Here is a 22,129-nt window from a genome sequence, read left to right on the forward strand (position 1 = left end):
CTCCCAGCATGCCCGGACAGCCGATGGCTGTCCGGGCATGCTGGGAGTTGTAGTTTTGCAATATCTGGAGGTCTGCAGGTTGAAGACCACTGAAAGGGATTGACAGGCGCTGATGATGACGAGGGTGATGATGACAGAGTGATGATGACAGGGTGATGATGATGACAGGGTGATGATGATGACAGGATGATGATGATGACAGGATGATGATGATGACGACAGGGTGATGATGGGGGGATGTTAATGACGGGGGTCTGGATGATGACAGGGGGGGATGATGACATGGGGGGATGATGTATTTCCCACCCTAGGCTTATAGTCGAGTCAATAACTTTTCCTGGGTTTTTGGGGTGAAATTAGGGGCCTCGGCTTATATTCGGGTCGGCTTATACTCGAGTATATACAGTACCAACAAAACTTTGCTGGCTGCATTTTTCCCAGATTTGTATATCACCTTAACCTCTGGGCATTCTGCCTCCAAGATTCAGATGACATACGTAAGCAAACGGCTATGACTATTTCTGCAGTATATAAATACATACAAAAGAGCTTCAAGTACCTTCTAAGTGTCAGGCTCTTCATTTCATCGTTTCTATAAAAAGACTCCCAGCTTTATCATATGGCGTTCCAGGGCTTGTGAGTGTCAAGTTGGATTTTGTAAAATATTTAAGCGGCAATGGCCTAGATTTATCAAGCAGTGGAAAAATGGATTTTAAATGAGACAGAATGATATTAGGAAACGTCTGCATAGGGAGGATACTGGTGACAGGACACAGTCATAGAGCACCTCTGGTTTGGAGGCAGTTCACCTAAAATATTAGGGATTTGTGTAAATCACAGGCCCCAATAAAATGAATACAAAATAAAGCTTAGAGTGCCCCTTATATTGCAACTTAATTAATTCTAAATAAGAAGAGGCCTCTAAAAACCTTCAGAAAATAATCCAAACTTTCCCTCAGGTATTTCAGCACAGTTTCATGACATCAGCGCTCTATAATAAAAGAGCAAAAAAAAACATACTTACCTAGCCCTGGTCCATCGGTGGTCTCCCTCTTCTCTCTTCTTTCTGATTCCGAGACAAGAACTGCTGACTCAGCCAATTTTAGAAAAAGGGATTGGCTAAGCAGGCAGGTCCTGCAACAAGTGCATGTCTCAGAAGGAGGAAGTAGAGAAAAGATTAGGGGACCAAACAGAGCTGAACGAGAGCTGTGGGGATTGGAGCTAGGTAAGTATGTTTTGTTTTCTTTCTTTTTTCCCCCCATTATTATTATTATTGAATTTTTTTTTAAACACCAGCTATCCTCTTTAATACTCACAGACCCAGCATTAAAAGGCACTTTCTTAAATTCAATATGTGGCTATGCAAGGGCTTGACACATTTGTTAAGAATCTAGAAGCCAGCACAAAATGTTAGGAGACAGGATGCCGCACATCACATAATGTGACGTCACTATGCAACGGGACATTATGTGACGTCATATGATCTGTCTTTGCTGTCCCCTCATCTCCCCCTGTGTCAGTCATCAGTGTCCTTTCATCTCTCTGTCACATTTATAACTGTCCTCTTATCTCCCCCTCCTTCATGTATCAGTTATTACAGTCCTCTTACCTGCAACCTGTGTGTTATTATTGTCCCCTCATCTCTCCTGTGTGTCAGTGATACCTGTCCCCTAATCTCCCCTCATGTGTCAGTCATTCCTGTCACTCATCTCCCTCCCATGTCACAGTCATTGCTGTCCCTCATTTTCTTTATGTCACATTCATCACTTTCCTCTCATCTCTCTGTGTGTCACAGTCATTATTGCCCCCTCATCTTCCCCTTGTATCACAATCATTACTGCCCCCTCATCTTCCCCTTGTGTCACAATCATTACTGCCCCCTTATCTCTCCGTGTGTGTCACAGTCAGTAGTGTCCCTCTCAGCTCCCCCCTGTATGTCAGCTATTACTGTCCCCCTCATCTACCTCCTGTGTATCACAGTTATAACTGTCCCCTCATCTCCCCCTGTATGTCAGTTATTGCTGTTCCTTCACCTTCTATCTGTGTGTCAGTTATTAATGTCCCATCATCTACCTCCTGTGTGTCATAAGTGTCCTCTGTTTTAAGGGATGAACACTTATTTGAAAAGGTTGCCACCATGAAATTTTTGGTCATCATAGCGACCTGGCACCCGGGATGCGTCATAGCATAGCCCTGGGCTATGCATTTTTTTTATTGAACATGGCCCAACAGATGGAGGGGCCAGAATTTTGCAGAGAGTGAGGAATATATTAGAAATACACATAGCCTAGATTAGAAGTCCCCACATTTTTATACCTTGTGAGCCCCATTTACCTCTGAATGATGGTTGGGAACCACAATTAACCCAAAAATGTTGGTTCCATCGGCGGTAGGACTGCTTGGAAATGTGCTGCCTCAATAGACAGAAATGCATTTTCAAGCAAAATCCACAAAAGTTTGAGAAGAATCAATCTTACAAACAGGTGGCGCACAGTCAAGGAAACTGCAGCTGAATACAACGCTGGCGTCCAACTTGTTCCTTAGTACAGATGGCTATGACAGCAGATGACCAGATCTAGTGCTTTTGCTAAAGGAAACAGGAAGGCAAGTGGACAAAAGAACACAAAAAGGGTATCACTGAGCAGTGAGATAACATTGGTCAGAGGAATCAAGATTCTGTCGCATTATCCTGATGGAAGGATCAGAATTAGGCACAAGCAGCATGAATCAATCGGTCAGGTGTCACCAGTCAGGTGTCAGCAATTCATTCTGTTAAATATGGTGTAATGTTGCGGGGAATGTTTTCTTGGCATGCCATGGGTGCTCTGATACATGTGAATGGATGTTTTGTACAGGCAGGGCTCATCTATACATTGTGGCTTACAACGTGTATCCCTCCCTGGCAGTTGTCTACCCTATGGCACAAAAACACTTTTAGGAGCACAATGCATTATGCCATAAGGTCTATATAGCCATGAATTGGTTTGAGGAACATTAAAGGGGTACTCCCCTGAAAGACATTTTTTTTTAAATCAACTGGTGCCAGAAAGTTAAACAGATTTGTAAATTACTTCTATTTCAAAATCTTTATCCTTCCAGTACTTATCAGCTGCTATATGCTCCACAGGAAGTTCTTTTCTTTTTGAATTTCCTTTCTGTCTGACCAAAGTGCTCTCTGCTGAGACCTCTGTCCATGTCAGGAACTTTCCAGAGTAAGAGCAATCCCCATAGTTTTGCGCACTCCGAGCCAGAGGAAGCACATACATGTGCAAAACTAGTTGCCGCCCCCTGCACGCCCCCTGCCTGTTTCCATCCACAGCTCCCTGTGTACCTGCGTAACTGTCCAATTCCTGCACAGAACGCTACAATAAAAAAGAAATTGTTCATCCCAGCAAGATTCCTGGTGAGTGCGTTTTCCATCTCGTCTCTTTGTACAGTTTAAAACATGAACAGAGCCTGAGGTCTTCTGTTCATCCCAATGCAGCAACAATGTGAGGGCAGAAGTTGTCCCCGAGCAGGCTTCAGTGATGTCATGCCTGTTGGGAAACGCCCACTTTTTCCTGCTGGCAAATTGCACTATGCCAGCAAGAAGAAAGGTATGATACACAGTTTTTTAACCCCTTAAGGACATAGCGTTTTTTCAGTTTTTGCACTTTTGTTTTTTCCTCTTTACCTTTAAAAAATCATAACCCTTTCAACTTTGCACCTAAAAATCCATATGATGGCTTATTTTTTGCGCCACCAATTCTACTTTGTAATGACATCACTCATTTTACCCAAAAATCTATTTTTGAAAAAAAAAAAAAATCATTGTGCGACAAAATTGAAAATAAAATGCAATTTTTTTTAACTTTTGGAGGCTTAGTTTTCTACGCAGTACATTATTCGGTAAAAATGACACCTTATCTTTATTCTGTAGGTCCATATGATTAAAATGATACCCTACTTATATAGGTTTGATTTTGTCTTCTGGAAAAAAATCATAACTACATGCACAAAAATGTATATGTCTAAAAATTTCCTCCTTTGATCCCTATAACTTTTAAATTTTTCCGCATATGAGGACTTGAGGGCTTATTTTTTGCGCTGTGATCTGAAGTTTTTATTGGTACCATTTTTGCTTTGATCTGACTTTTTGATCGCTTTTTATTTTTCTATGGTATAAAAAGTGGCCAGAAATACGCTATTTTGGACTTTAGAATTGTTTTGCGCGTACGCCATTGACTGTGCAGTTTAATTAACGATATATTTTTATAGTTCGGACATTTCTGCACGTGGCGATACCACATAGTTTATTTTTATTAACACTTTTTTTTATGAGAATAGGGGGGTGATTCAGACTTTTATTAGGGAAGGGGTTAAATCATCTTTATTAACTTTTTTTTATGCAATGTTATAGCCCCCATATGGTGCTATAACATGCACTAGGGCTGGGTGGTATACCAGTTCATACTGAATACCAAATTTTTTTTTGCTCACGATATGAATTTTGCCCATACCGCAATACCGGTTGGGCCCCTCCCCCCCTCGAATGAGTGAATTATCCGCCGCAGCGTGCTGTCTTCACATCGGGGAACTAATCATATTTGACCCGCGAGCGCTATTCTGCTCCACCCCCCCATATGAATTATCAGCTGCGCTGTCCTCACATCTGTTCCCACATCATGTCACCCGCGTGCGCTCCTCTGCTCATCCTCATACGAGTTGCGGGCCACTGGCGCTAGAAATCTGTACTACAAGTAAGGCTGCAAAAATAAACAAAACAAACTTTAACTTACCTTCCGACGTGGTCCCTCCTCATGGTCCCTCCGCTGCGGTCCTGGGGATGGGAACGTCACAGAGCCGTCAGCCTATCACCGGCCGCAGCGATGTCCCGCCTCGGCAGCTGATAGGCTGAGCCCACTGTCATGTAAGGAGCATACATGACAGCGCGCTCAGCCTATCACCGGCCACAGCGATGTCCCACCCCGGCCGATGATAGGCTGGCGGCTCTGTGACTTTCCCGTCCCAAGGAAACAGTAAGAGGACAACAGCGCAGGACAGTGAAGACGGTAGCAGAGCAATGGGGGAACGTAGGCAGGTTAGTTAAAGTTTATTTTGTTTATTTTTGCAGCCCAGAAACGTTATTTGTAGTACAGATTTCTAGCGCCGGCGGCCCGCAACTCACAGGAGGATGAGCAGAGGAGCGCACGCGGGAGACATGATGTGGGGACAGCGCCCAGGTCACATGGGGGGGGGGGATACCGTTAAATACCGTGGAACTGCCATCACTTAAAAAAATACCGTGATACACGTTTTTGATCATACCGCCCAGCCCTAACATGCACTACATTGATTCAATACACTGATCAATGCCATTGCATTGCATTGATCAGTGTTATTGGTTGGAGCAATCAATCGCCGATCGGACGCGCAGGAGGCAGGTAAAGCACCCTCCTAATGCGTCCTAGATTATCAGGACATTGCGTTTTCACCGCGATGGTCACGATCAGCCCGTCTGAGCTACCAGGAAGCTTTCACTTTCACTTTAGATGCGACGATTAACTTTGATCTCTGCGTCTAAAGAGGTAATGCAGGACATCTGCTTGAACAGCAAGGTCCGGCATTAGCCAAGGGTCCTGACTGCTGATAGCAGCCGGGACCGTGCGGGTATGATGCAGGCTCAGCTCCTGCGTTTTGCAGCAAGGGATTAAAGCTCTGAAATAGTTTTTAAGGGCAGGAGGGGTGTTAGGAGTAGTTAGGGAACATAGCCTAAGGAAGTTTAGAACAGTTTATTTGGTGACAGGTATTTTTTAAATCTGCAGATTCAAATCCTGCACATCAAATATGTAAATAAACCCTAAATTATGTTTTTCTTGCTTCCCTGGCTTTCACAGACCACAGATCTTAAAGGGGTTATCCACCATAAGGTGATTTTAGTATGTACCTGGCAGACAGTAATGGACATGCTTAGGAAGGATCTGCGCTTGTCATGGGGCTAAATAGCTATAATGTGAGATTACCATAACACTGTGGCTAGCTTTTTGTGAACTGGTATTCCCTTCTTTGCCTACAAATCCCAGAATTCCATTTTCCTCTCTCCCACACATAAGCCACCCCACCCATTGAAACATAAATGAGCTGCATCCATTCAAAAGACCTGTGGTTTTCAACCAGGGTGCCTACAGCTGTTGCATTAGTTGCAGATTGATCTCTCTCCCACCAAGCGATCCCTCCACCCATTGAAGCAGACAGGCTCCCTGTCATCAGCTGACTAGTGAGTCATATCTCGGCCGCATTGCAACCTGGGAAAAATCTGAGACAACAGTCATTTTGTATGATGTTAAAAATAAATATTGGGGTGAAAATAACAGAAGAATTGTGAGAAAATCGTCACACACAGGTACAGACACTATATTATGAACTATGCTAACTGTACAGCCCCTGTAGCATAGTCAAATAAAAAAAATTCCTGGAATACCCCTTTAACCCAATAGGGCATGTCTGGGACGAGGTAGAATGGGCATGTCAGGAAAGAATGTCAGGGCCTCCAGCTAGTTTGCATTAAAGGGGTTGCCCACTTCCAGGGCATTTAAAAAAAAATGTCAATGATAATGATGTAACTTACTGCTATCAGTACTGTTAGACATGGCCCCCGCTCTGCATAATGAATAATGAGAAGCTCTGCCAGCACTTGCTACCCTATCTCTTTGATACATTCGGAAGGAGATCCTGTCCATATCATGGAATTCTATGGACACCAGGAGACCAAGTCTAACGGTACTGATAGCAATACGTGACTTATCATTATCATTGTCACATGTTTTACATAAATGTCCTAGAAGATGAAGGTCTCTATTAAGGTGTCAGTTTAGTGTATGTGGCTGTTATGGGACCTTTGAAGAAAGACAGTCCTTTACTAAAGAACCTGAAGTGAGAATCTGAATGTGGTCTTCACAGTTACTGATGTTGCAATGTGGAAAATGTCATAAAAATTGAATAGAGTCCTTACAACTCCTGTTCGGGATGTTAGAATGTGGTTATGTCAAGCAGTACCTCAAACAGAACTTATTTGTTTAGCTTTGTACACCAATCACTTTCCTTACCTATCTTCTCCAATCTCATTAATTTAATAACTCATTTGTTAGGTCACATAGTCATCCTCCTGGAACCTTGACACCCACAACCATGACACTTTGCCAATAAAAAAGCCTGTATATCACACAGAGCAGCCAGCAGAGAGTGATATACCATCAGGAATTACTTAATCACCATCTAACAATTTCCAGCCCATAAAGCATACGCAGGGTAAATAAATAACCGTGATTCAGATTTTTAGCTGGTATTACTCATCATAGTCCTCAGGGAGCTAAATGTCAACGCTGTGATGCTAGTCATGTAGATTCTATACAACTTATCTACGAGAAGGCTCAGAGGAGGAACATGCAGAGCTCGTACATACAAGCCAAAAGAACAGATGAGTGTGCAAGGAAACAGCAATGCAAAGCAAGTACTAGGTGTACCGATAAAAAATACAAGTACTAGGTGTACCGATAAAAAATACAAGTACTAGGTGTACCGATAAAAAATACAAGTACTAGGTGTACTGATAAAAAATACATGTACTAGGTGTACTGATAAAAAATACATGTACTAGGTGTACCGATAAAAAATACATGTACTAGGTGTACTGATAAAAAATACATGTACTAGGTGTACCGATAAAAAATACACGTACTAGGTGTACCGATAAAAAATACATGTACTAGGTGTACTGATAAAAAATACAAGTACTAGGTGTACCGATAAAAAATACAAGTACTAGGTGTACCGATAAAAAATACAAGTACTAGGTGTACCGATAAAAAATACAAGTACTAGGTGTACCGATAAAAAATACAAGTACTAGGTGTACTGATAAAAAATACATGTACTAGGTGTACTGATAAAAAATACATGTACTAGGTGTACCGATAAAAAATACATGTACTAGGTGTACTGATAAAAAATACAAGTACTAGGTGTACCGATAAAAAATACATGTACTAGGTGTACTGATAAAAAATACAAGTACTAGGTGTACCGATAAAAAATACAAGTACTAGGTGTACCGATAAAAAATACAAGTACTAGGTGTACTGATAAAAAATACAAGTACTAGGTCTACTGATAAAAAAAAATACACGTACTAGGTGAACCGATAAAAAATACAAGTACTAGGTGAACAGATAAAAAATACAAGTACTAGGTGTACCAATAAAAAATACAAGTACTAGGTGTACCAATAAAAAATACAAGTACTAGGTGTACCAATAAAAAAAATACAAGTACTAGGTGTACCAATAAAAAATATAAGTACTAGGTGTACCAAAAAAAAATACAAGTACTAGGTGTACCGATAAAAAATACAAGTACTAGGTGTACCGATAAAAAATACAAGTACTAGGTGTACCAATAAAAAATACAAATACTAAGTGTACCAATAAAAAATACAAGTACTAGGTGTACCAATAAAAAAAATACAAGTACTAGGTGTACCGATAAAAAATACAAGTACTAGGTGTACCGATAAAAAATACAAGTACTAGGTGTACCGATAAAAAATACAAGTACTAGGTGTACCAATAAAAAAAATACAAGTACTAGGAATACCGATAAAAAATACAAGTACTAGGTCTACTGATAAAAAATACAAGTACTAGGTATACTGATAAAAAAAATACACGTACTAGGTGAACTGATAAAAAATACAAGTACTACGTGTACCGATAAAAAATACAAGTACTAGGTCTACTGATAAAAAAAAAAATACAAGTACTAGGTGTATTGAAAAAAAAAGATACAAGTACTAGGTCCTCAAATAAAAATAATACAAGTTCTAGGTAGGGATCGACCGATTATCGGTTTGGCCGATATTATCGGCCGATAATCGTGATTTTGGACATTATCAGTATCGGCAATTACCTTGCCGATATGCCGATAATGCCCCGGCCCCCGCACTGCCCCCACACCACCAGCCGCACCGCGACGGCCCCCCACCGACCCATTGCCGCCGTTCCTATGGTCCATGTGTCTGCTGCAAAGCATATCTCTAAAAGTTGTTAAAGTGGTACTCCACCCCATAGACATCTTATCCCCTATGCAAAGGATAGGGGATAAGATGTCTTATCGCGGGGTCCGCAGCTGGGACCCCCACAATCTCTGTGCAGCACCAGGCGTTCGTTTAGAATGCTGGGTGAGGGGGCAGGGGTCGTGACGTCACGATCATGCCCCTCATGATGTCACTCCACACCCCCTCCCATAGACTTGCATTGATGGGGGTGTGGCGTGACCTCACAAGGGGGCACGACCATGACGCCACGACCCCCGCTGCCTGCTCCAAGCGTTCGGAACAAAATGTTCCAAACGCTGGGGCAGCAGAGTACCCCTTCAACAGCTGCCCAGGTAAGATGGCTGCCCCCATGATGATGATGATGATGATGAAGACTTTGAATGCAGTCACCACTAGTGAAGAGGTGTTCCAGGCCTGAGCACTTCGGGGGCTTCGTAACAACTCCTTGAAACTTGGCACCAGAGAATAAAAAATGTTTTCCATGTTATGAATGCACTGTTATGAATACAGATATATGAATAGTACCGTGTGTCTCCAAGTGCCAAGGGATTTTCCCATCTGAGAAAGCTATCCCATATTCACAGGGGCCGCCCACAATCTCGAAAAATAAGGACCCAAGTCTCCCACTAGAATGGAGTTGTGGGTCGCGGAAGCCATGAAAATAGTAAAAGAATGGAGCAGCGAATTCGTGATCTGCCGCTTCATTCTAATAGGGTGGGGGGTCAATTAGCTATGATGTCGGAAACCAAAGGAAGCTGATGCTTTTTGTGGGGGGATCGGGAGCTTCTGTTCAGGACAAACAGCAGCATACATCCATATACACAGTGAGCTTTCTCTGCTCTATAGTATTATTATTTTGTGATATTTGGTACTTTGAGTATTACTTTAATCCCAGTTTAACTGTATGTCATAGACAAGTCCGGACAATTTACAGCTATCACACTGATTTCTATGAGGATTCTGTGATATGTATTCTTCTGAAGTATTTTGCCAGCAATTAGACAATTTATATCAATAACAGACAAGGACAAAGCACCACTAGACAATAAATCCAGGGTATATGAAACATTGCTTTTGTAGGTAAGTTAAGTAAAAAGAAAAAAATGTTGCCTCTATCTGGAGTGGCATGTGGTCATCGTCTATTGTTGGTCAAGGTTGGAAATGGAACAAATGAAGAGCAATCAAAATGATAACCAGTAACACTAAAATAATATAAAAGTCTGCACCTTTTATTAACTCTACCGTTCAATTTTCTGCAGGAAAATCCGCCAAACAAGTGCCATTTGTCAACTGTATGGCGCTTATGCTTGTGGCAAATTTCTCGGCACAGCTCATTTCTTGCTGAATTTCCTCAGTGTAAACAGGGCCTCAGATAGCTGTTAGGGCAAGGAGACATAGTTCAATGAAGTGCTAAGGGCTGGAACACTTCCTCGCTTCTCCTTCCATCACTGTCATTGTTTGATTGACAATCAGGGTTCAGCTTCCTGTGCTGTGAATACAAATTATGTGCGGGTGCGAAATTCAGAAAGAGGGCTTGGCTTCCAGCTGACTGTCAATCAATGTATAGATACAATAGAATTATACAGTGTCCCTATCAGCATGCCATCATATAATAATTAGACCAAGTACTGTATCTGTCGGTAGCATGCTGAACACGTCCCCACGCTCCTACCACCTGAGGTGGTAGGAGCGTGGGGACGTGTTCAGCATGCTACCGACAGTTACAGTACTTGGTCTAATTATTATATGATGGCATGCTGATAGGGACACTGTATAATTCTATTGTATCTATATATTGGGTTCCCCACATCCTGCCTTTGTGTGTATGTGGGGGGGCATTTTTAAGGGTGGATATTTTTATGGGTTTTTTCTACCTATTGTTATTGATTGTGATTAATAAAGAGATGTTGGTTACATAAATTAATTTTTTCTGGGCTAATTTTTGTAGGTATATAATTGAGTTTTGGATTAGCCGCTAGGCTTGTAGGTAATATATATATATATATATATATATATATATATGACTGTCAATCAAGCAGGGATAGGAGGTGGAGCAAGGAGGCGTTCCAGCCCTCAGCACTTCAGGGTCTTGGGAACGCCTCCTTGACACTTGGCACTAAAGAATAAAAGCATTTTTCTATGTTTAAGAAGTACAGACAGATATGTAAAAGGTCCCATATGTCTCCTTGCCCTAACAGCATCTAACCCTGTCAGCAGTTTCAACAGTGAATTATAACAGACAGATTCCTTTAACCTTTTACATTTCAGGTTGAACTTGGTTTAAAAATGCCGCCTTGACCCATGTTACTAGTCATTGAGGAGGGTCCTGGCGACTGCTCTCTGCCCTGCATGCGCTGAGTGACTCTTCTCTCCTTATACAGAGACATGTCACTCAAAGGCAGACTGAGCACACAGGACCCCCCGCAATGACTAGTAATCCGGGACCAGGCAGCATTTTTACACTATGTTTTCTCTAAAAACACCCGGGCATTTCATAGTAAATCATAAGGTGTCGGGATTGCGTTTGCTGCACCAGTTTTATTCCGCCTGCAGTTCGGGCAGCATAAAACTGGGTCGAGAGCAGCCGCCAGGACCCACCCCAAAGATTAGTAACCATGGGCCAGGCGGCCTTTTAAAACTATGTTTTCTTTTGAAACAGCCAGGCATTTCATAGTAGATCCCAGTGTGTCAGGATTGCGTTGCCTGCACCAGATTCATGCTGCCTGTATATATATACCCCTTTAAAAATGAATAAAATGTAGAACTCAGTATATACAATAAAAGCAGCTACAGTGTATACATAGGAAAAACATCCAGTATATGTCCTTGGCTGGAATACAGACAGCAGAATAAAATGTATTCAGTACTGAAACAATATTCAGTGTTCTGCATTTGTAAAGCAAATCAGTTACATATCCGTCAGTCAACAAAGCGTCGGGCAGAAAATTAATTCTGTGCAGCATTGTGTATGCTAATTCTATAGGATCTCTCCTAGAATGAAATGTACTAAAGTAAAAAAATAATCAATGAAACTTAGACAACAAATTAGTCATCAAACCATCTGCTATAGCAGTGGTCTCCAAACTGTGGCCCTCCAGATGTTAGAAAACTACAACTCCCAGCATGCCTGGACAGTCAGCGGCTGTCCAGGCATGCTGGGAGTTATAGTTTTCTACCATCTGGAGGGCCGCAGTTTGGAGACCACTGTGCTATAGTATTAATACCACTAATAGGTAAAGTAAATAACATTGATTATCCTACTATAATTTAGATATATTTAACACATTGCAGAAGCAGAATGGCATCCTAAGCAGGAGATTGGAGGAGAACTCTGGTATATACAGTAAGTACTTATCTACGGGATAGGGGCCAAGTGTCTGATCACGGGAGGTCCCAGCGGCACCCGGCTCTCCCCATGCACGAAGCAACCTCCGCTCTGTGCACGGATCACTGTCGACCACCGCACAAAGCGTTGCCCAACACACTCCTCCATGTATCTCTATGGGAGAGCCGGAGATACAGCGCTCGTGTATCTCCGGTGTAATGAAGAAAACTGTGTCCCTGTAACGGAATGTGACCCTTCGCACAGGGACACCATTTTCTGCTTTACAGCTGACTCCCCCTCACTCACTAACCTTAATCCTAACCCCTTATCCTAATTCTAACCCCTAATCCTAATTCTAACCCCTAATACTAACTCCTATCCTTTATCCTAAACCTAACTCCTAACCCCTAATCCTAACCTCTAATCCTAATTCTAACTGCTAATCCTAACTCCTATCCCTTATCCTAACCCCTAATCCTAACCCTAAACCCTATCCCTAATCCTAACCTCTAATCCTAACCCCTAATCCTAACCTTTACCCCTAATCCTGACCCCTATCCTTAATCCTAACCCCTATCCCTAATCCTAACCCCTAATTCTAATTCTAACTGCTAATCCTAATCCTAACTCCTATCCCTTATCCAAACCCCTACCTCCTAACCTACTTATTCTAACCCCTAATCCTAACTCCTATCCCTTATCCTAAACCTAACTCCTAACCTCTAATCCTAACCTCTAGTCCTAACAACTAATCCTAACCCTTACCCCTAATCCTGACCCCTATGGCTAATCCTTACCCCTCTCCCTAATCCTAACCCTAATACTAACCCCTAATCCTAACTCCTATCCCTTATCCTAAACCTAACTCCTAACCTCTAATCCTAACCTCTAGTCCTAACCCCTAATCCTAACCCGTACCCCTAATCCTGACCCCTATGCCTAATCCTTACCCCTCTCCCTAATCCTAACCCTAATACTAACCCCTAATCCTAACCCTAAACCCCTAATCCTAATTCTAACCTCTAATCATAACCCCTAATCCTAACTCTAACCCCTAATCCTAACCCTAAACCCCTAATCCTAATTCTAACCTCTAATCATAACCCCTAATCCTAACTCTAACCCCTAATCCTAACCCTGACCCCTAATCCTAACCCCTAACCCTAATTCTAACCTGTAATCCTAACCCCTATCCCTAATCCTAACCCTATTCCTGATTCTAACCTCTAATCCAAACTCCTGATCCTAAATCCTAACTCTGACCCCTAAACCTAACCCCTAACCCTAATCTTAATCCCCACCCCTAACAGTGATCAGCGCTGAGTGGGTCTTTTTTCACTTCACTGGCCCTTCTGTAGAGTTAAATGGAGGGGCGTGAGGTGGTCGGCAGTAATCTGTGCATAGTGCAGAGGTCGCTCCATGCATGGGGAGAGTTGGGGAGCAGGAGAGGAGATTTTGGGGGTCCCAGTGGTCAGACCCCCATGATCAGATACTTGTGTACCAGAGTTCCCCTTAAAGCTGCCTGGTGAGAGGCACATCAGCCCACATTTAAGCAAGGTGTCTCACTGCCCAGCAGGGATAAAAGGTTTTGCCTTGGAATGGCTCCGTGACGTTGTAACTCTTTTATGAGAAGAAATCTTGGCCTCTCTTTCCCTCCTTCATTCTCCCTGTTAATAACATTAGCACATTATTTATTACTTCAATGAACAGGGAAAGTATTTTAGCATGCTTCAGGATCAACTAGAAAGAACAGGCTTTAGATATCCTCAGGAGATGACTGACAACCTGCTCAGATTGGCATTCAACCCTCTTCTCTTTTCTGAGCTGCAAATATAAGTCTATGAATAAAACTCATATAGCAAAATCCTGAAACATAAAGGTTATAGATATGAAACAACATACTAATATAGCAAATTACTTTTCTGGTAGAACTTCTTGTATTACTGAGGTTAAATGGGTTATCCGGTGGAATAAAAAAAAGAGGCAGACAAGGTACATTTTTTTTTTTAGTTTTTTAAATTAATAAATAAATGTATAAAAAGTAGTACTCAAGGTGATAAGTAGTGATGGATAGTATCACTGCTTACCTTCGCCAGCGTTACACTAGACAGCACCGCTGTATTTTGTATAGGAGCACAGACTCCCATTACTTTAGTGACAGGAGTCCCTGCTCTGGGCTGTGATGGTGGCTATACAGCTGTGGGTGCAGCTGAGGCTGAACAGAAGGTATACATTGTAAGCCTCCTGCCCAGTAAGTATTTAAGTAGTAATACAGTGTGTCGGGGTCTGATTAACTTGGGGTCTATTCTGAGATATAAATGAATTTATCAAAACGGTGTGGAGGGGTCTAAACTAATTTAGTAATTGAGTCTGAATTAGTTTATAGGTCTGGTGAGAGGTTTTGATTACTTTAGGCTTGGAGTGTAAGAAGGCAATGGGTGTAGACATGCTATGCTATCCAAATGGCTTGGCTTTGGGCCATGATCAGGACCACAGCCTAAGTATCTTCTAGGTTTTAACCCTTTATCCTGCTCCAGGATGCAGAAGCAAGGCACATCAAGCTTGGATCCAGGAGTAGGTTGTGGGCAGGTTGCAATGCAGCATAGTCAGGAACTAGAAGAGAAGTCATGGCAGGTGGCACAGGTATATAGTCCACAATCCAGGTCAGGCACAGGAGAGGAGGAACGTAACACAGGGGTCAAGCAGACGTGAAGTCAGGTCATACAAGAACATCAGGATCATGAATATGGAACACCTTATTGACAATTGACACTAGTGAACCAAAATATTACTCAGAAGCAGAAAGGGGCTGTCTTAAATAGGTGATGGTGCTAGTCTATAATAGAAAAGTGGACAGTTTGTGGGTGAGTGTACTGCTCCTTTAAATAGCAGAACAAGCACATGTGCGCACTCTAAGAGCCAAACCTGAAACTACAGTACAGTGCAGGAGGAAGCTGCAGCATGGTGGTGCGCAGGAGCAGAGAACAGGACATCGGGCAGGACCTGGCAAAAGCTGGCCACTGGGATAACAAGGGGTTTGATTTTAGGTCAAAGTTAATTTAGGAATCAGGTCTAAAAAAATGTTGGGGTTTGATGTGTAAACTAATTATGGGATCTGATGTATGGGGTCTGAATACATTTTGCTGTATGGAATTTGAATTGATTTTGAGGTCTGCCATATTTGTGACATCTGGAGTCTGACATTATTTGTAGCTGCCCTCTACTATAGTTTATTGAAGTTCCAAATAAAAAATGTACTTCTGTTAACTTAGTATTTTAAACAAGGCATTTTTTTAACCCAGACAACCCATTTAAATGCACTAGAAGTGGAAAGAAAAATAACCTCTAGTACATGAGGCGCTGCTTAATCCAGATTTCCAAACCTTAGGTATTCATCTAGTGCTGTCTGCACTTGTTTATTGAAATAAAACGAAAAACACAGGAGTATAATGACGCGTTTTGGGGGTTCTGTTCCCCCTTCCTCAGATTGGGCATTGTCATAAAAAAACTTTTGATATTTGATAGAGATTTTAGACCCCAACCGATTACGAGAAGAAAGAGCCAGGAGAAGTGTGCTCTCTCCCAGCTATGTGTCACGTGACCTGGATGGACTCATGGACCTCGTCCTGGTCTAATAGACATAGAGCTGGGAGAGAAGCCCATGGCTGCCTGCTTCTCTATCTGCTTGTTCTTGTCATTGGTCAGACTCCGAATGCTCAGACCCCGACCGGTAAAAACATTTGACAAGTTCCTACGACATTTCAAACTTTTTTTTTCTTTGGCAGGTATGCCTTAAGCCAGGTGTTTCAGTTGTTCATTATAATTTCATTAAAGTTAATGGACTTTCTACCAATTAGGTTACTCGGATCTGTATGGGCACAGAACAGTCCTACGTTCTGACTATGGTGGGAGTCCAAGCTCAATGATGTTTTCTTCTGATATGCGTCAATGACATATGATAGTTAAAGGGTACTCCCCCCCCTAGACATCTTATCCCCTATCCAAAGGATAGGGGATAAGATGTCTGACCGCGGGGGTCCCACTGCTGGGGACCCCCGCAATATAGCACGCAGCACCCACCTGTTACTGCTCCGGAAGTGCTGGAGGGTCTGGCTACCGACCACGGGGACGGAAGATCGTGACGTCACGACTGCGCCCTGTGTGATGTCACGCCCCGCCCCCTCAATGCAAGTCAATGGGAGGGGGCGTGATGCCCCCTCCCATAGACTTGCATTGAGGGAGCGGGACATGACATCACACGGGGGCGGAGTCGTGATATCACGATACACCGTCCCAGTGATCAGGAGGCATAACACTGAGAGCCTCCAGCGCTTCCTGCAGTGCTTACAGGTGGGTGCCACATGCTATATTGCGGGGGTCCCCAGTGGCGGGACCCCCGCGATCAGACATCTTATCCCCTATCCTTTGTCTAGGGGTCGAGTACCCCTTTAAAAACAAAGCTTTATTTTAATATATTCATATATATATACACTTCTCCTTCTCTCACACTTTTTTCCCCATTAACATTAGTTGTCTTGCATGTGAGTCATGAGAACATTTGTTCCAGGGATATTCCTGTGGTGGGTAGGCGGCAAGTCTCACCTCCTTCTCCCTTCAAGTCTTTGCTGCCACAACCCACAGGGTGGAATGATTCCATGCATATAAAACAACGGATTAAACAAAACTTATGTCCAGGTTGGTAAAATAAAGGTGTTTTTAATAACCCACTCCTTTTGGGGCATGTTTGGCTACATTTTAGCCCTATTAATAATGCCGGATGATAACTTTAACATTAAAACCAATTGTTATTGATACATTTCTACTTTTGATTAATACTTTAAAATTGTACAATGAGCACCTATACAACAGAACTCTATCTACTGACACGTCATAGAGCAGTGTTTTTCAAACAGTGTGCCTCCAGCTAATGAAAAACTACAAATCCCAGCATGCCCAAACAGCCAAAGGCATGCTGGCAGTTGTAGTTTTGCAACAGCTTCCATGCACTGATCCAGTGTTTCTGAACCGTACTGCCTCCACCTTTTGCAAAACTAAAACTCCCAGCATGCCCCACCGGTCTTTGGCTGGCTGGGCATGATGAGAGTTGTGGCTTTGCAGCAGCCTCCATACACTAATCCATTTTTTCCTGACTAGTGTGCCTCCAGCTGTTGCAAAACTACAACTCCCAGCAAGCCCAGACAGCTTTTGGCTGTCCAGGCATGTCGGCGTTGTAATTTTGTAACAGCCTCCACGCACCAATTCAGTGTTTCTCAACTTGGAGGCTGTTGCAAAACTACAACTCTCAGCATGCCAGTCAAAGACTGTTCGGGCATGCTATGACATACTATGAGGAGTAGTTTTGCAACAGCTGGAGGCACTCTGGTTGGGAAACACTGGATTAGTGCATGGAGGCTGTTGCAAAACTACAACTCCGAGCATGTCAGGACAGTCTTTGGCTGTCCAAACATGCTGGGAGTTGTAGTTTTGAAAAAGTCTCCATGCATTAATCCAGCGTTTCCCAACCAGGGTGCCTCCAGCTGTTGCAAAGCTACAACTCCCAGCAAGCCCAGACAGCCAGCAGCTGTCTGGGCATACTGGGAGTTGTAGTTTTGCAAAAGCTGGAGGCACCCTGGATGGGAAACACTGCTCTAGCTGTTGCAAAACTACAACTCCCAGCTTCCCGGAAAGCCAAAGGCTGTCCAGGCATGTTAGGAGATGTAGTTTTGCAACAGCCTCCAAGCACTAGTCTAGTGTTTCCCAACCAGGGTGCCTCCAGCTGTTGCAAAACTACAACTCCCAGCATGCCCAAACAGTCTTTGGCTGTCCAAACATGCTGGGAGTTGCAGTTTTGCAACAGTCTCGATGCATTAATCCAGTGTTTCCAAACTAGGGTGCCTCTAGCTCAGTGTTTCCCAACCAGGGTGCCTCCAGCTGTTGCAAAACTACAACTACCAACATGTCCGAACAGTCTTTGGCTGTCCAAACATGCTGGGAGTTGTAGTTTTGCAACAGTCTCGATGCATTAATCCAGTGTTTCCAAACTAGGGTGCCTCTAGCTCAGTGTTTCCCAACCAGGGTGCCTCCAGCTGTTGCAAAACTACAACTACCAACATGTCCGAACAGTCTTTGGCTGTGCGGGCATGCTAGGAGTTGTAGTTTTGCCACAGCCTCCATGCAGGATATGTACCCTTCGCTGACTCTGTATTTTGTCTATTTTCCATAGCATGCAGTGGATTGTAAAGCTACATTCTGCATGCGGCATGCATGGCTGATCCTTGGCCAACATACTGTTTCTATGTCATAAAGTACCAAGCCTTCAATAATTCACAAGAGGAATACGGTACATACCGGCAGCGCGCGGAGTCTAAGAACAATTAACCTCATCCTCCCATCTCGCAGGACGGATACGTCTTCTATCAGCAGGTTCCCGTATCAAAGACGACTATTGTCAGATCACAATAAATATCACAAAAAACAGGATTTGCGGAGTCTGACCCTGATAATCTGAAGCCATCTGTTCTACTTAATAGTCGCTTCTCATCACCACGGAAACAAGTCAACTGTGCTGACAAAAAAAGAATGGGAGGCAAGAGACAACTGGGGCACTTCCAGGCAGCCCAGAGAGATGCCTACAATCCATATGAGCATGTGGGAGCGCTGCAAACAGTAGAGGGTGGCCATATGGAGCGCCCGGCATAACCACAGGACGGCCTGGAAGCCGCTACAAAGTAACAGAAAAATATCAGCGATTATTTGCTTATGTGCTTCCCGATAAACAAACGTTCTAGGTCATCACATTACCGTACACCAGTGTTTCCCAACCGGGGTGCCTCCAGCTGTTGCAACACTACAACTCCCAGCATGCCCGGACAGCCATTGGCTGTCCGGGCATGCTGGGAGTTGTAGTGTTGCAACAGCTGGAGGCACCCCGGTTGGGAAACAGTCCCGTACACAGTACCCAATGGTCGGCCTGTCGGAACTCTACAGAACCTTTTGTTATATAAGATTATGAAATTGATCAATGTAGTTTACATAAAAGAAGTATAAGGCTATGTTCACATCAGCGTTGGGCAAATCTGTTATGAAATGAGCGTTATTGTCACATAACGGATCTGAAACTTTCATATGTAAATTTATAAAAAATAATAATAATAATATTTACGCTAAGTTTCCAGTTGTTTTTATTTTTCTGGTAGTTTTTGGAAAAGTGACGCTGCAGTTTATGAGCCACAGTCAGAAGTGGATCCATTAGGGAGGAGAAGTGTACCGTATATACTCGAGTATTAGCTGTTCCGAATATAAGCCGAGGCCCCTAATTTCACCCCCAAAAACCCAGGAAAAGTTATTGACTCGACTATAAGCCTAGGGTGGGAAATACGTCATCCCCCCATGTCATCATCCCCCCTGTCATCATCCAGACCCCCAGTCATTATCACCCCCATCATCATCACCCCGTCATCATCCAGACCCCCGTCATTAACACCCCCGTCATCATCACCCTCATCGTCATCACCCTCATCGTCATCACCCCCCTCGTCATCATCCCCCTCGTCATCATCCCCCTCGTCATCATCCCCCTCGTCATCATCCCCCTCGTCATCATCCCCCTCGTCATCATCCCCCCTTCATCATCCAGACCCTCCTTTTGTTTTCTACTCACTGGGCCGTCCATCTTATGCCATCTATGTTGCAGGGACTGTCTAGTGGGGACGGTAGTCATTCCGGGCTGTCCATCTTCACCGAGAGGGCCTCTTCTCCGCTCTGGGACAGCCACGGACTAGTGACGTTGCGTTGACGACGACATGCACATGAACGTCCCTGCGCGGTGGCATCAACGCAGCGTTACTAGTTCAGGGCCGGCCCGGAGCGGAGAAGAGGGCCTCCCGGTGAAGATGGACAGCCCGGAACGACTAACTCTCCCCACCGGACGGTCCCTGCAGCATAGATAGGCAAGATGGATGTCCCGGACCATCCCCTCACAGCTAAGCCAGTATGTTCACTCGAGTATAAGCCAAGGGGGGGCGTTTTCAACACGAAAAATCGTGCTGAAAAACTCGGCTTATGCTTGAGTGTATACGGTAAGTCGTTCTTTATGTCCTATTCCTTTTGAATACACTTCTGGCTTTGGCTCAAAATCTGCCAGAAAAAAAAAACAAGTGGAAACTTAGTCCTAATGGATCTAAAACTGATGTTAATGGAAGTCATCGCTCTGTTATTTGTAAAAAAAAAATGTTGTTAAAATTAAATATTAAATAACAGACTGTTAACATCCATTATAATTAGAGTTGAACGAACTTACAGTAAATTGGCTCGTAGCGAACCTCGCAGCTCGGCTGTTGATTACTTTAGCCTGCATAAATTAGTTCAGCTTTCCAAGGGCTCCAGTTGCCTGGAAAAAGTGGATACAGACCTAAGAGACCTAAGACTGTCATCCCGGACTTTTCTAGGCAACCAGAGCCCTTGGAAAGCTGAACTAATTTACGCAGAGCCGAGCTGCAAGGTTCGCTACGAGACCATCTGCTGTAAGTTCACTCAACTCTAGTTCTAATCTGTTAAAATATCCGTTTATTACCATCAATGTTCGTTATTTTTGAAACATTTCCATTCTGGTTTTTTTTCTGAGCATGCTCAGTAGCAAAAACAGATGTAAAAATAAGGCACTGCTCTCATTGTGCTCCGACCTGTTCTGGAACACAACTGACCACCACTGGGTCCTGACGGATTCCATTGACTTGAATGGGGTCCATTGGGGATCCGGTAGTTTAAGGGTGCGTTCACACGCTATTACTAGCAGCGGGTTTCATGCTGTGGGAAACCTGCTGCGAGTTACACTACCATTGATTTGAATGGGTCCACAGACAGTCCGCAATAGTGTCAGATTTGCGGACTGTCCGCAGACCCATTTAAATCAATGGTAGCGTAACTCTCAGCTGTTTTCCCGCAGTGGGAAACTCGCTACTAGCGTGTGAACGCACCCTAACAGAGAAAAAATAGTTCATGCAACGGATGACAGCGGAGATCTTAAAAAGTCTATAGAAATGAATAGGATCCGTTAGCTTCATTTTTTTGGTATGCTACGGTTTTCAGTCCGGCAAAGCGTATACGGGGCAAAAATAAGCTGACCGGAGTTACAATCCAAGGCTGGGTCCACACCACAATTTTGCAATACAGTTCCCGTATATGTTTTCAATTTGAAAACCATACGGAACCGTATTGAAAACCGTATGCATTGACTCTCCATTGTATACTGTATGCCAAAAGATGCATCCGGTTGTGTCCGTTTTGCATCTTGTATGATTTTGTCAGGTTTTTTTCCCGTACCCAAAACTGTAGCCTACCATGGTTTTTGGTCCGGGTGAAGTTTTTTAAACATGGGAACCGGGAATTAATGGGAACCGTACAGAACCGTATGGGCGTACGGTTTCATCTGGTTTGCACCATACGGTTTTTGACTTTGCAGTTTTTTTCTTGGAATTTTAATCAAACAAGTGAAAGTTTATTCATAATGGAATAAAAAATTAAAAACGTATACGAACTGGACATCACTTTTCAAACCGTATACGGTTTGCAACTGTATACGGATTCAAATTTGTACACGTTTTGATACAGTTTAGTAAGGTTTTGAGGAATCCGTTTTTTCTTTTTAATCAAAAACCTGATCTGGGAACTGTATTGCAAAAACGTGGCGTGAACCTCCAGCCTAACTCCGGTCG

General features: G+C 43.3%; 1 protein-coding gene across 3 annotated transcripts in view; it reads right to left on the minus strand.

The window, feature by feature from the left end:
• The window catches only part of PAK5 (p21 (RAC1) activated kinase 5), a 179,648-nt gene that overhangs the window by 146,115 nt on the left and 11,404 nt on the right, over window positions 1–22,129 (minus strand). Inside the window, exon 1 of one of the 3 annotated variants that reach the window (XM_056567857.1) lies at window positions 18,765–19,108. The exons of the other annotated variants lie outside the window; for them this stretch is intronic. The gene's annotated coding sequence lies outside the window, so the exon portion shown is untranslated. Of the gene's footprint in view, window positions 1–18,764; window positions 19,109–22,129 lie in introns of those variants that run through there. 3 annotated transcript variants of the gene reach the window in all.

This window comes from Hyla sarda, chromosome 3 (assembly GCF_029499605.1).
Source record: "Hyla sarda isolate aHylSar1 chromosome 3, aHylSar1.hap1, whole genome shotgun sequence".
Classification (NCBI taxonomy): Eukaryota; Metazoa; Chordata; class Amphibia; order Anura; family Hylidae; genus Hyla; species Hyla sarda.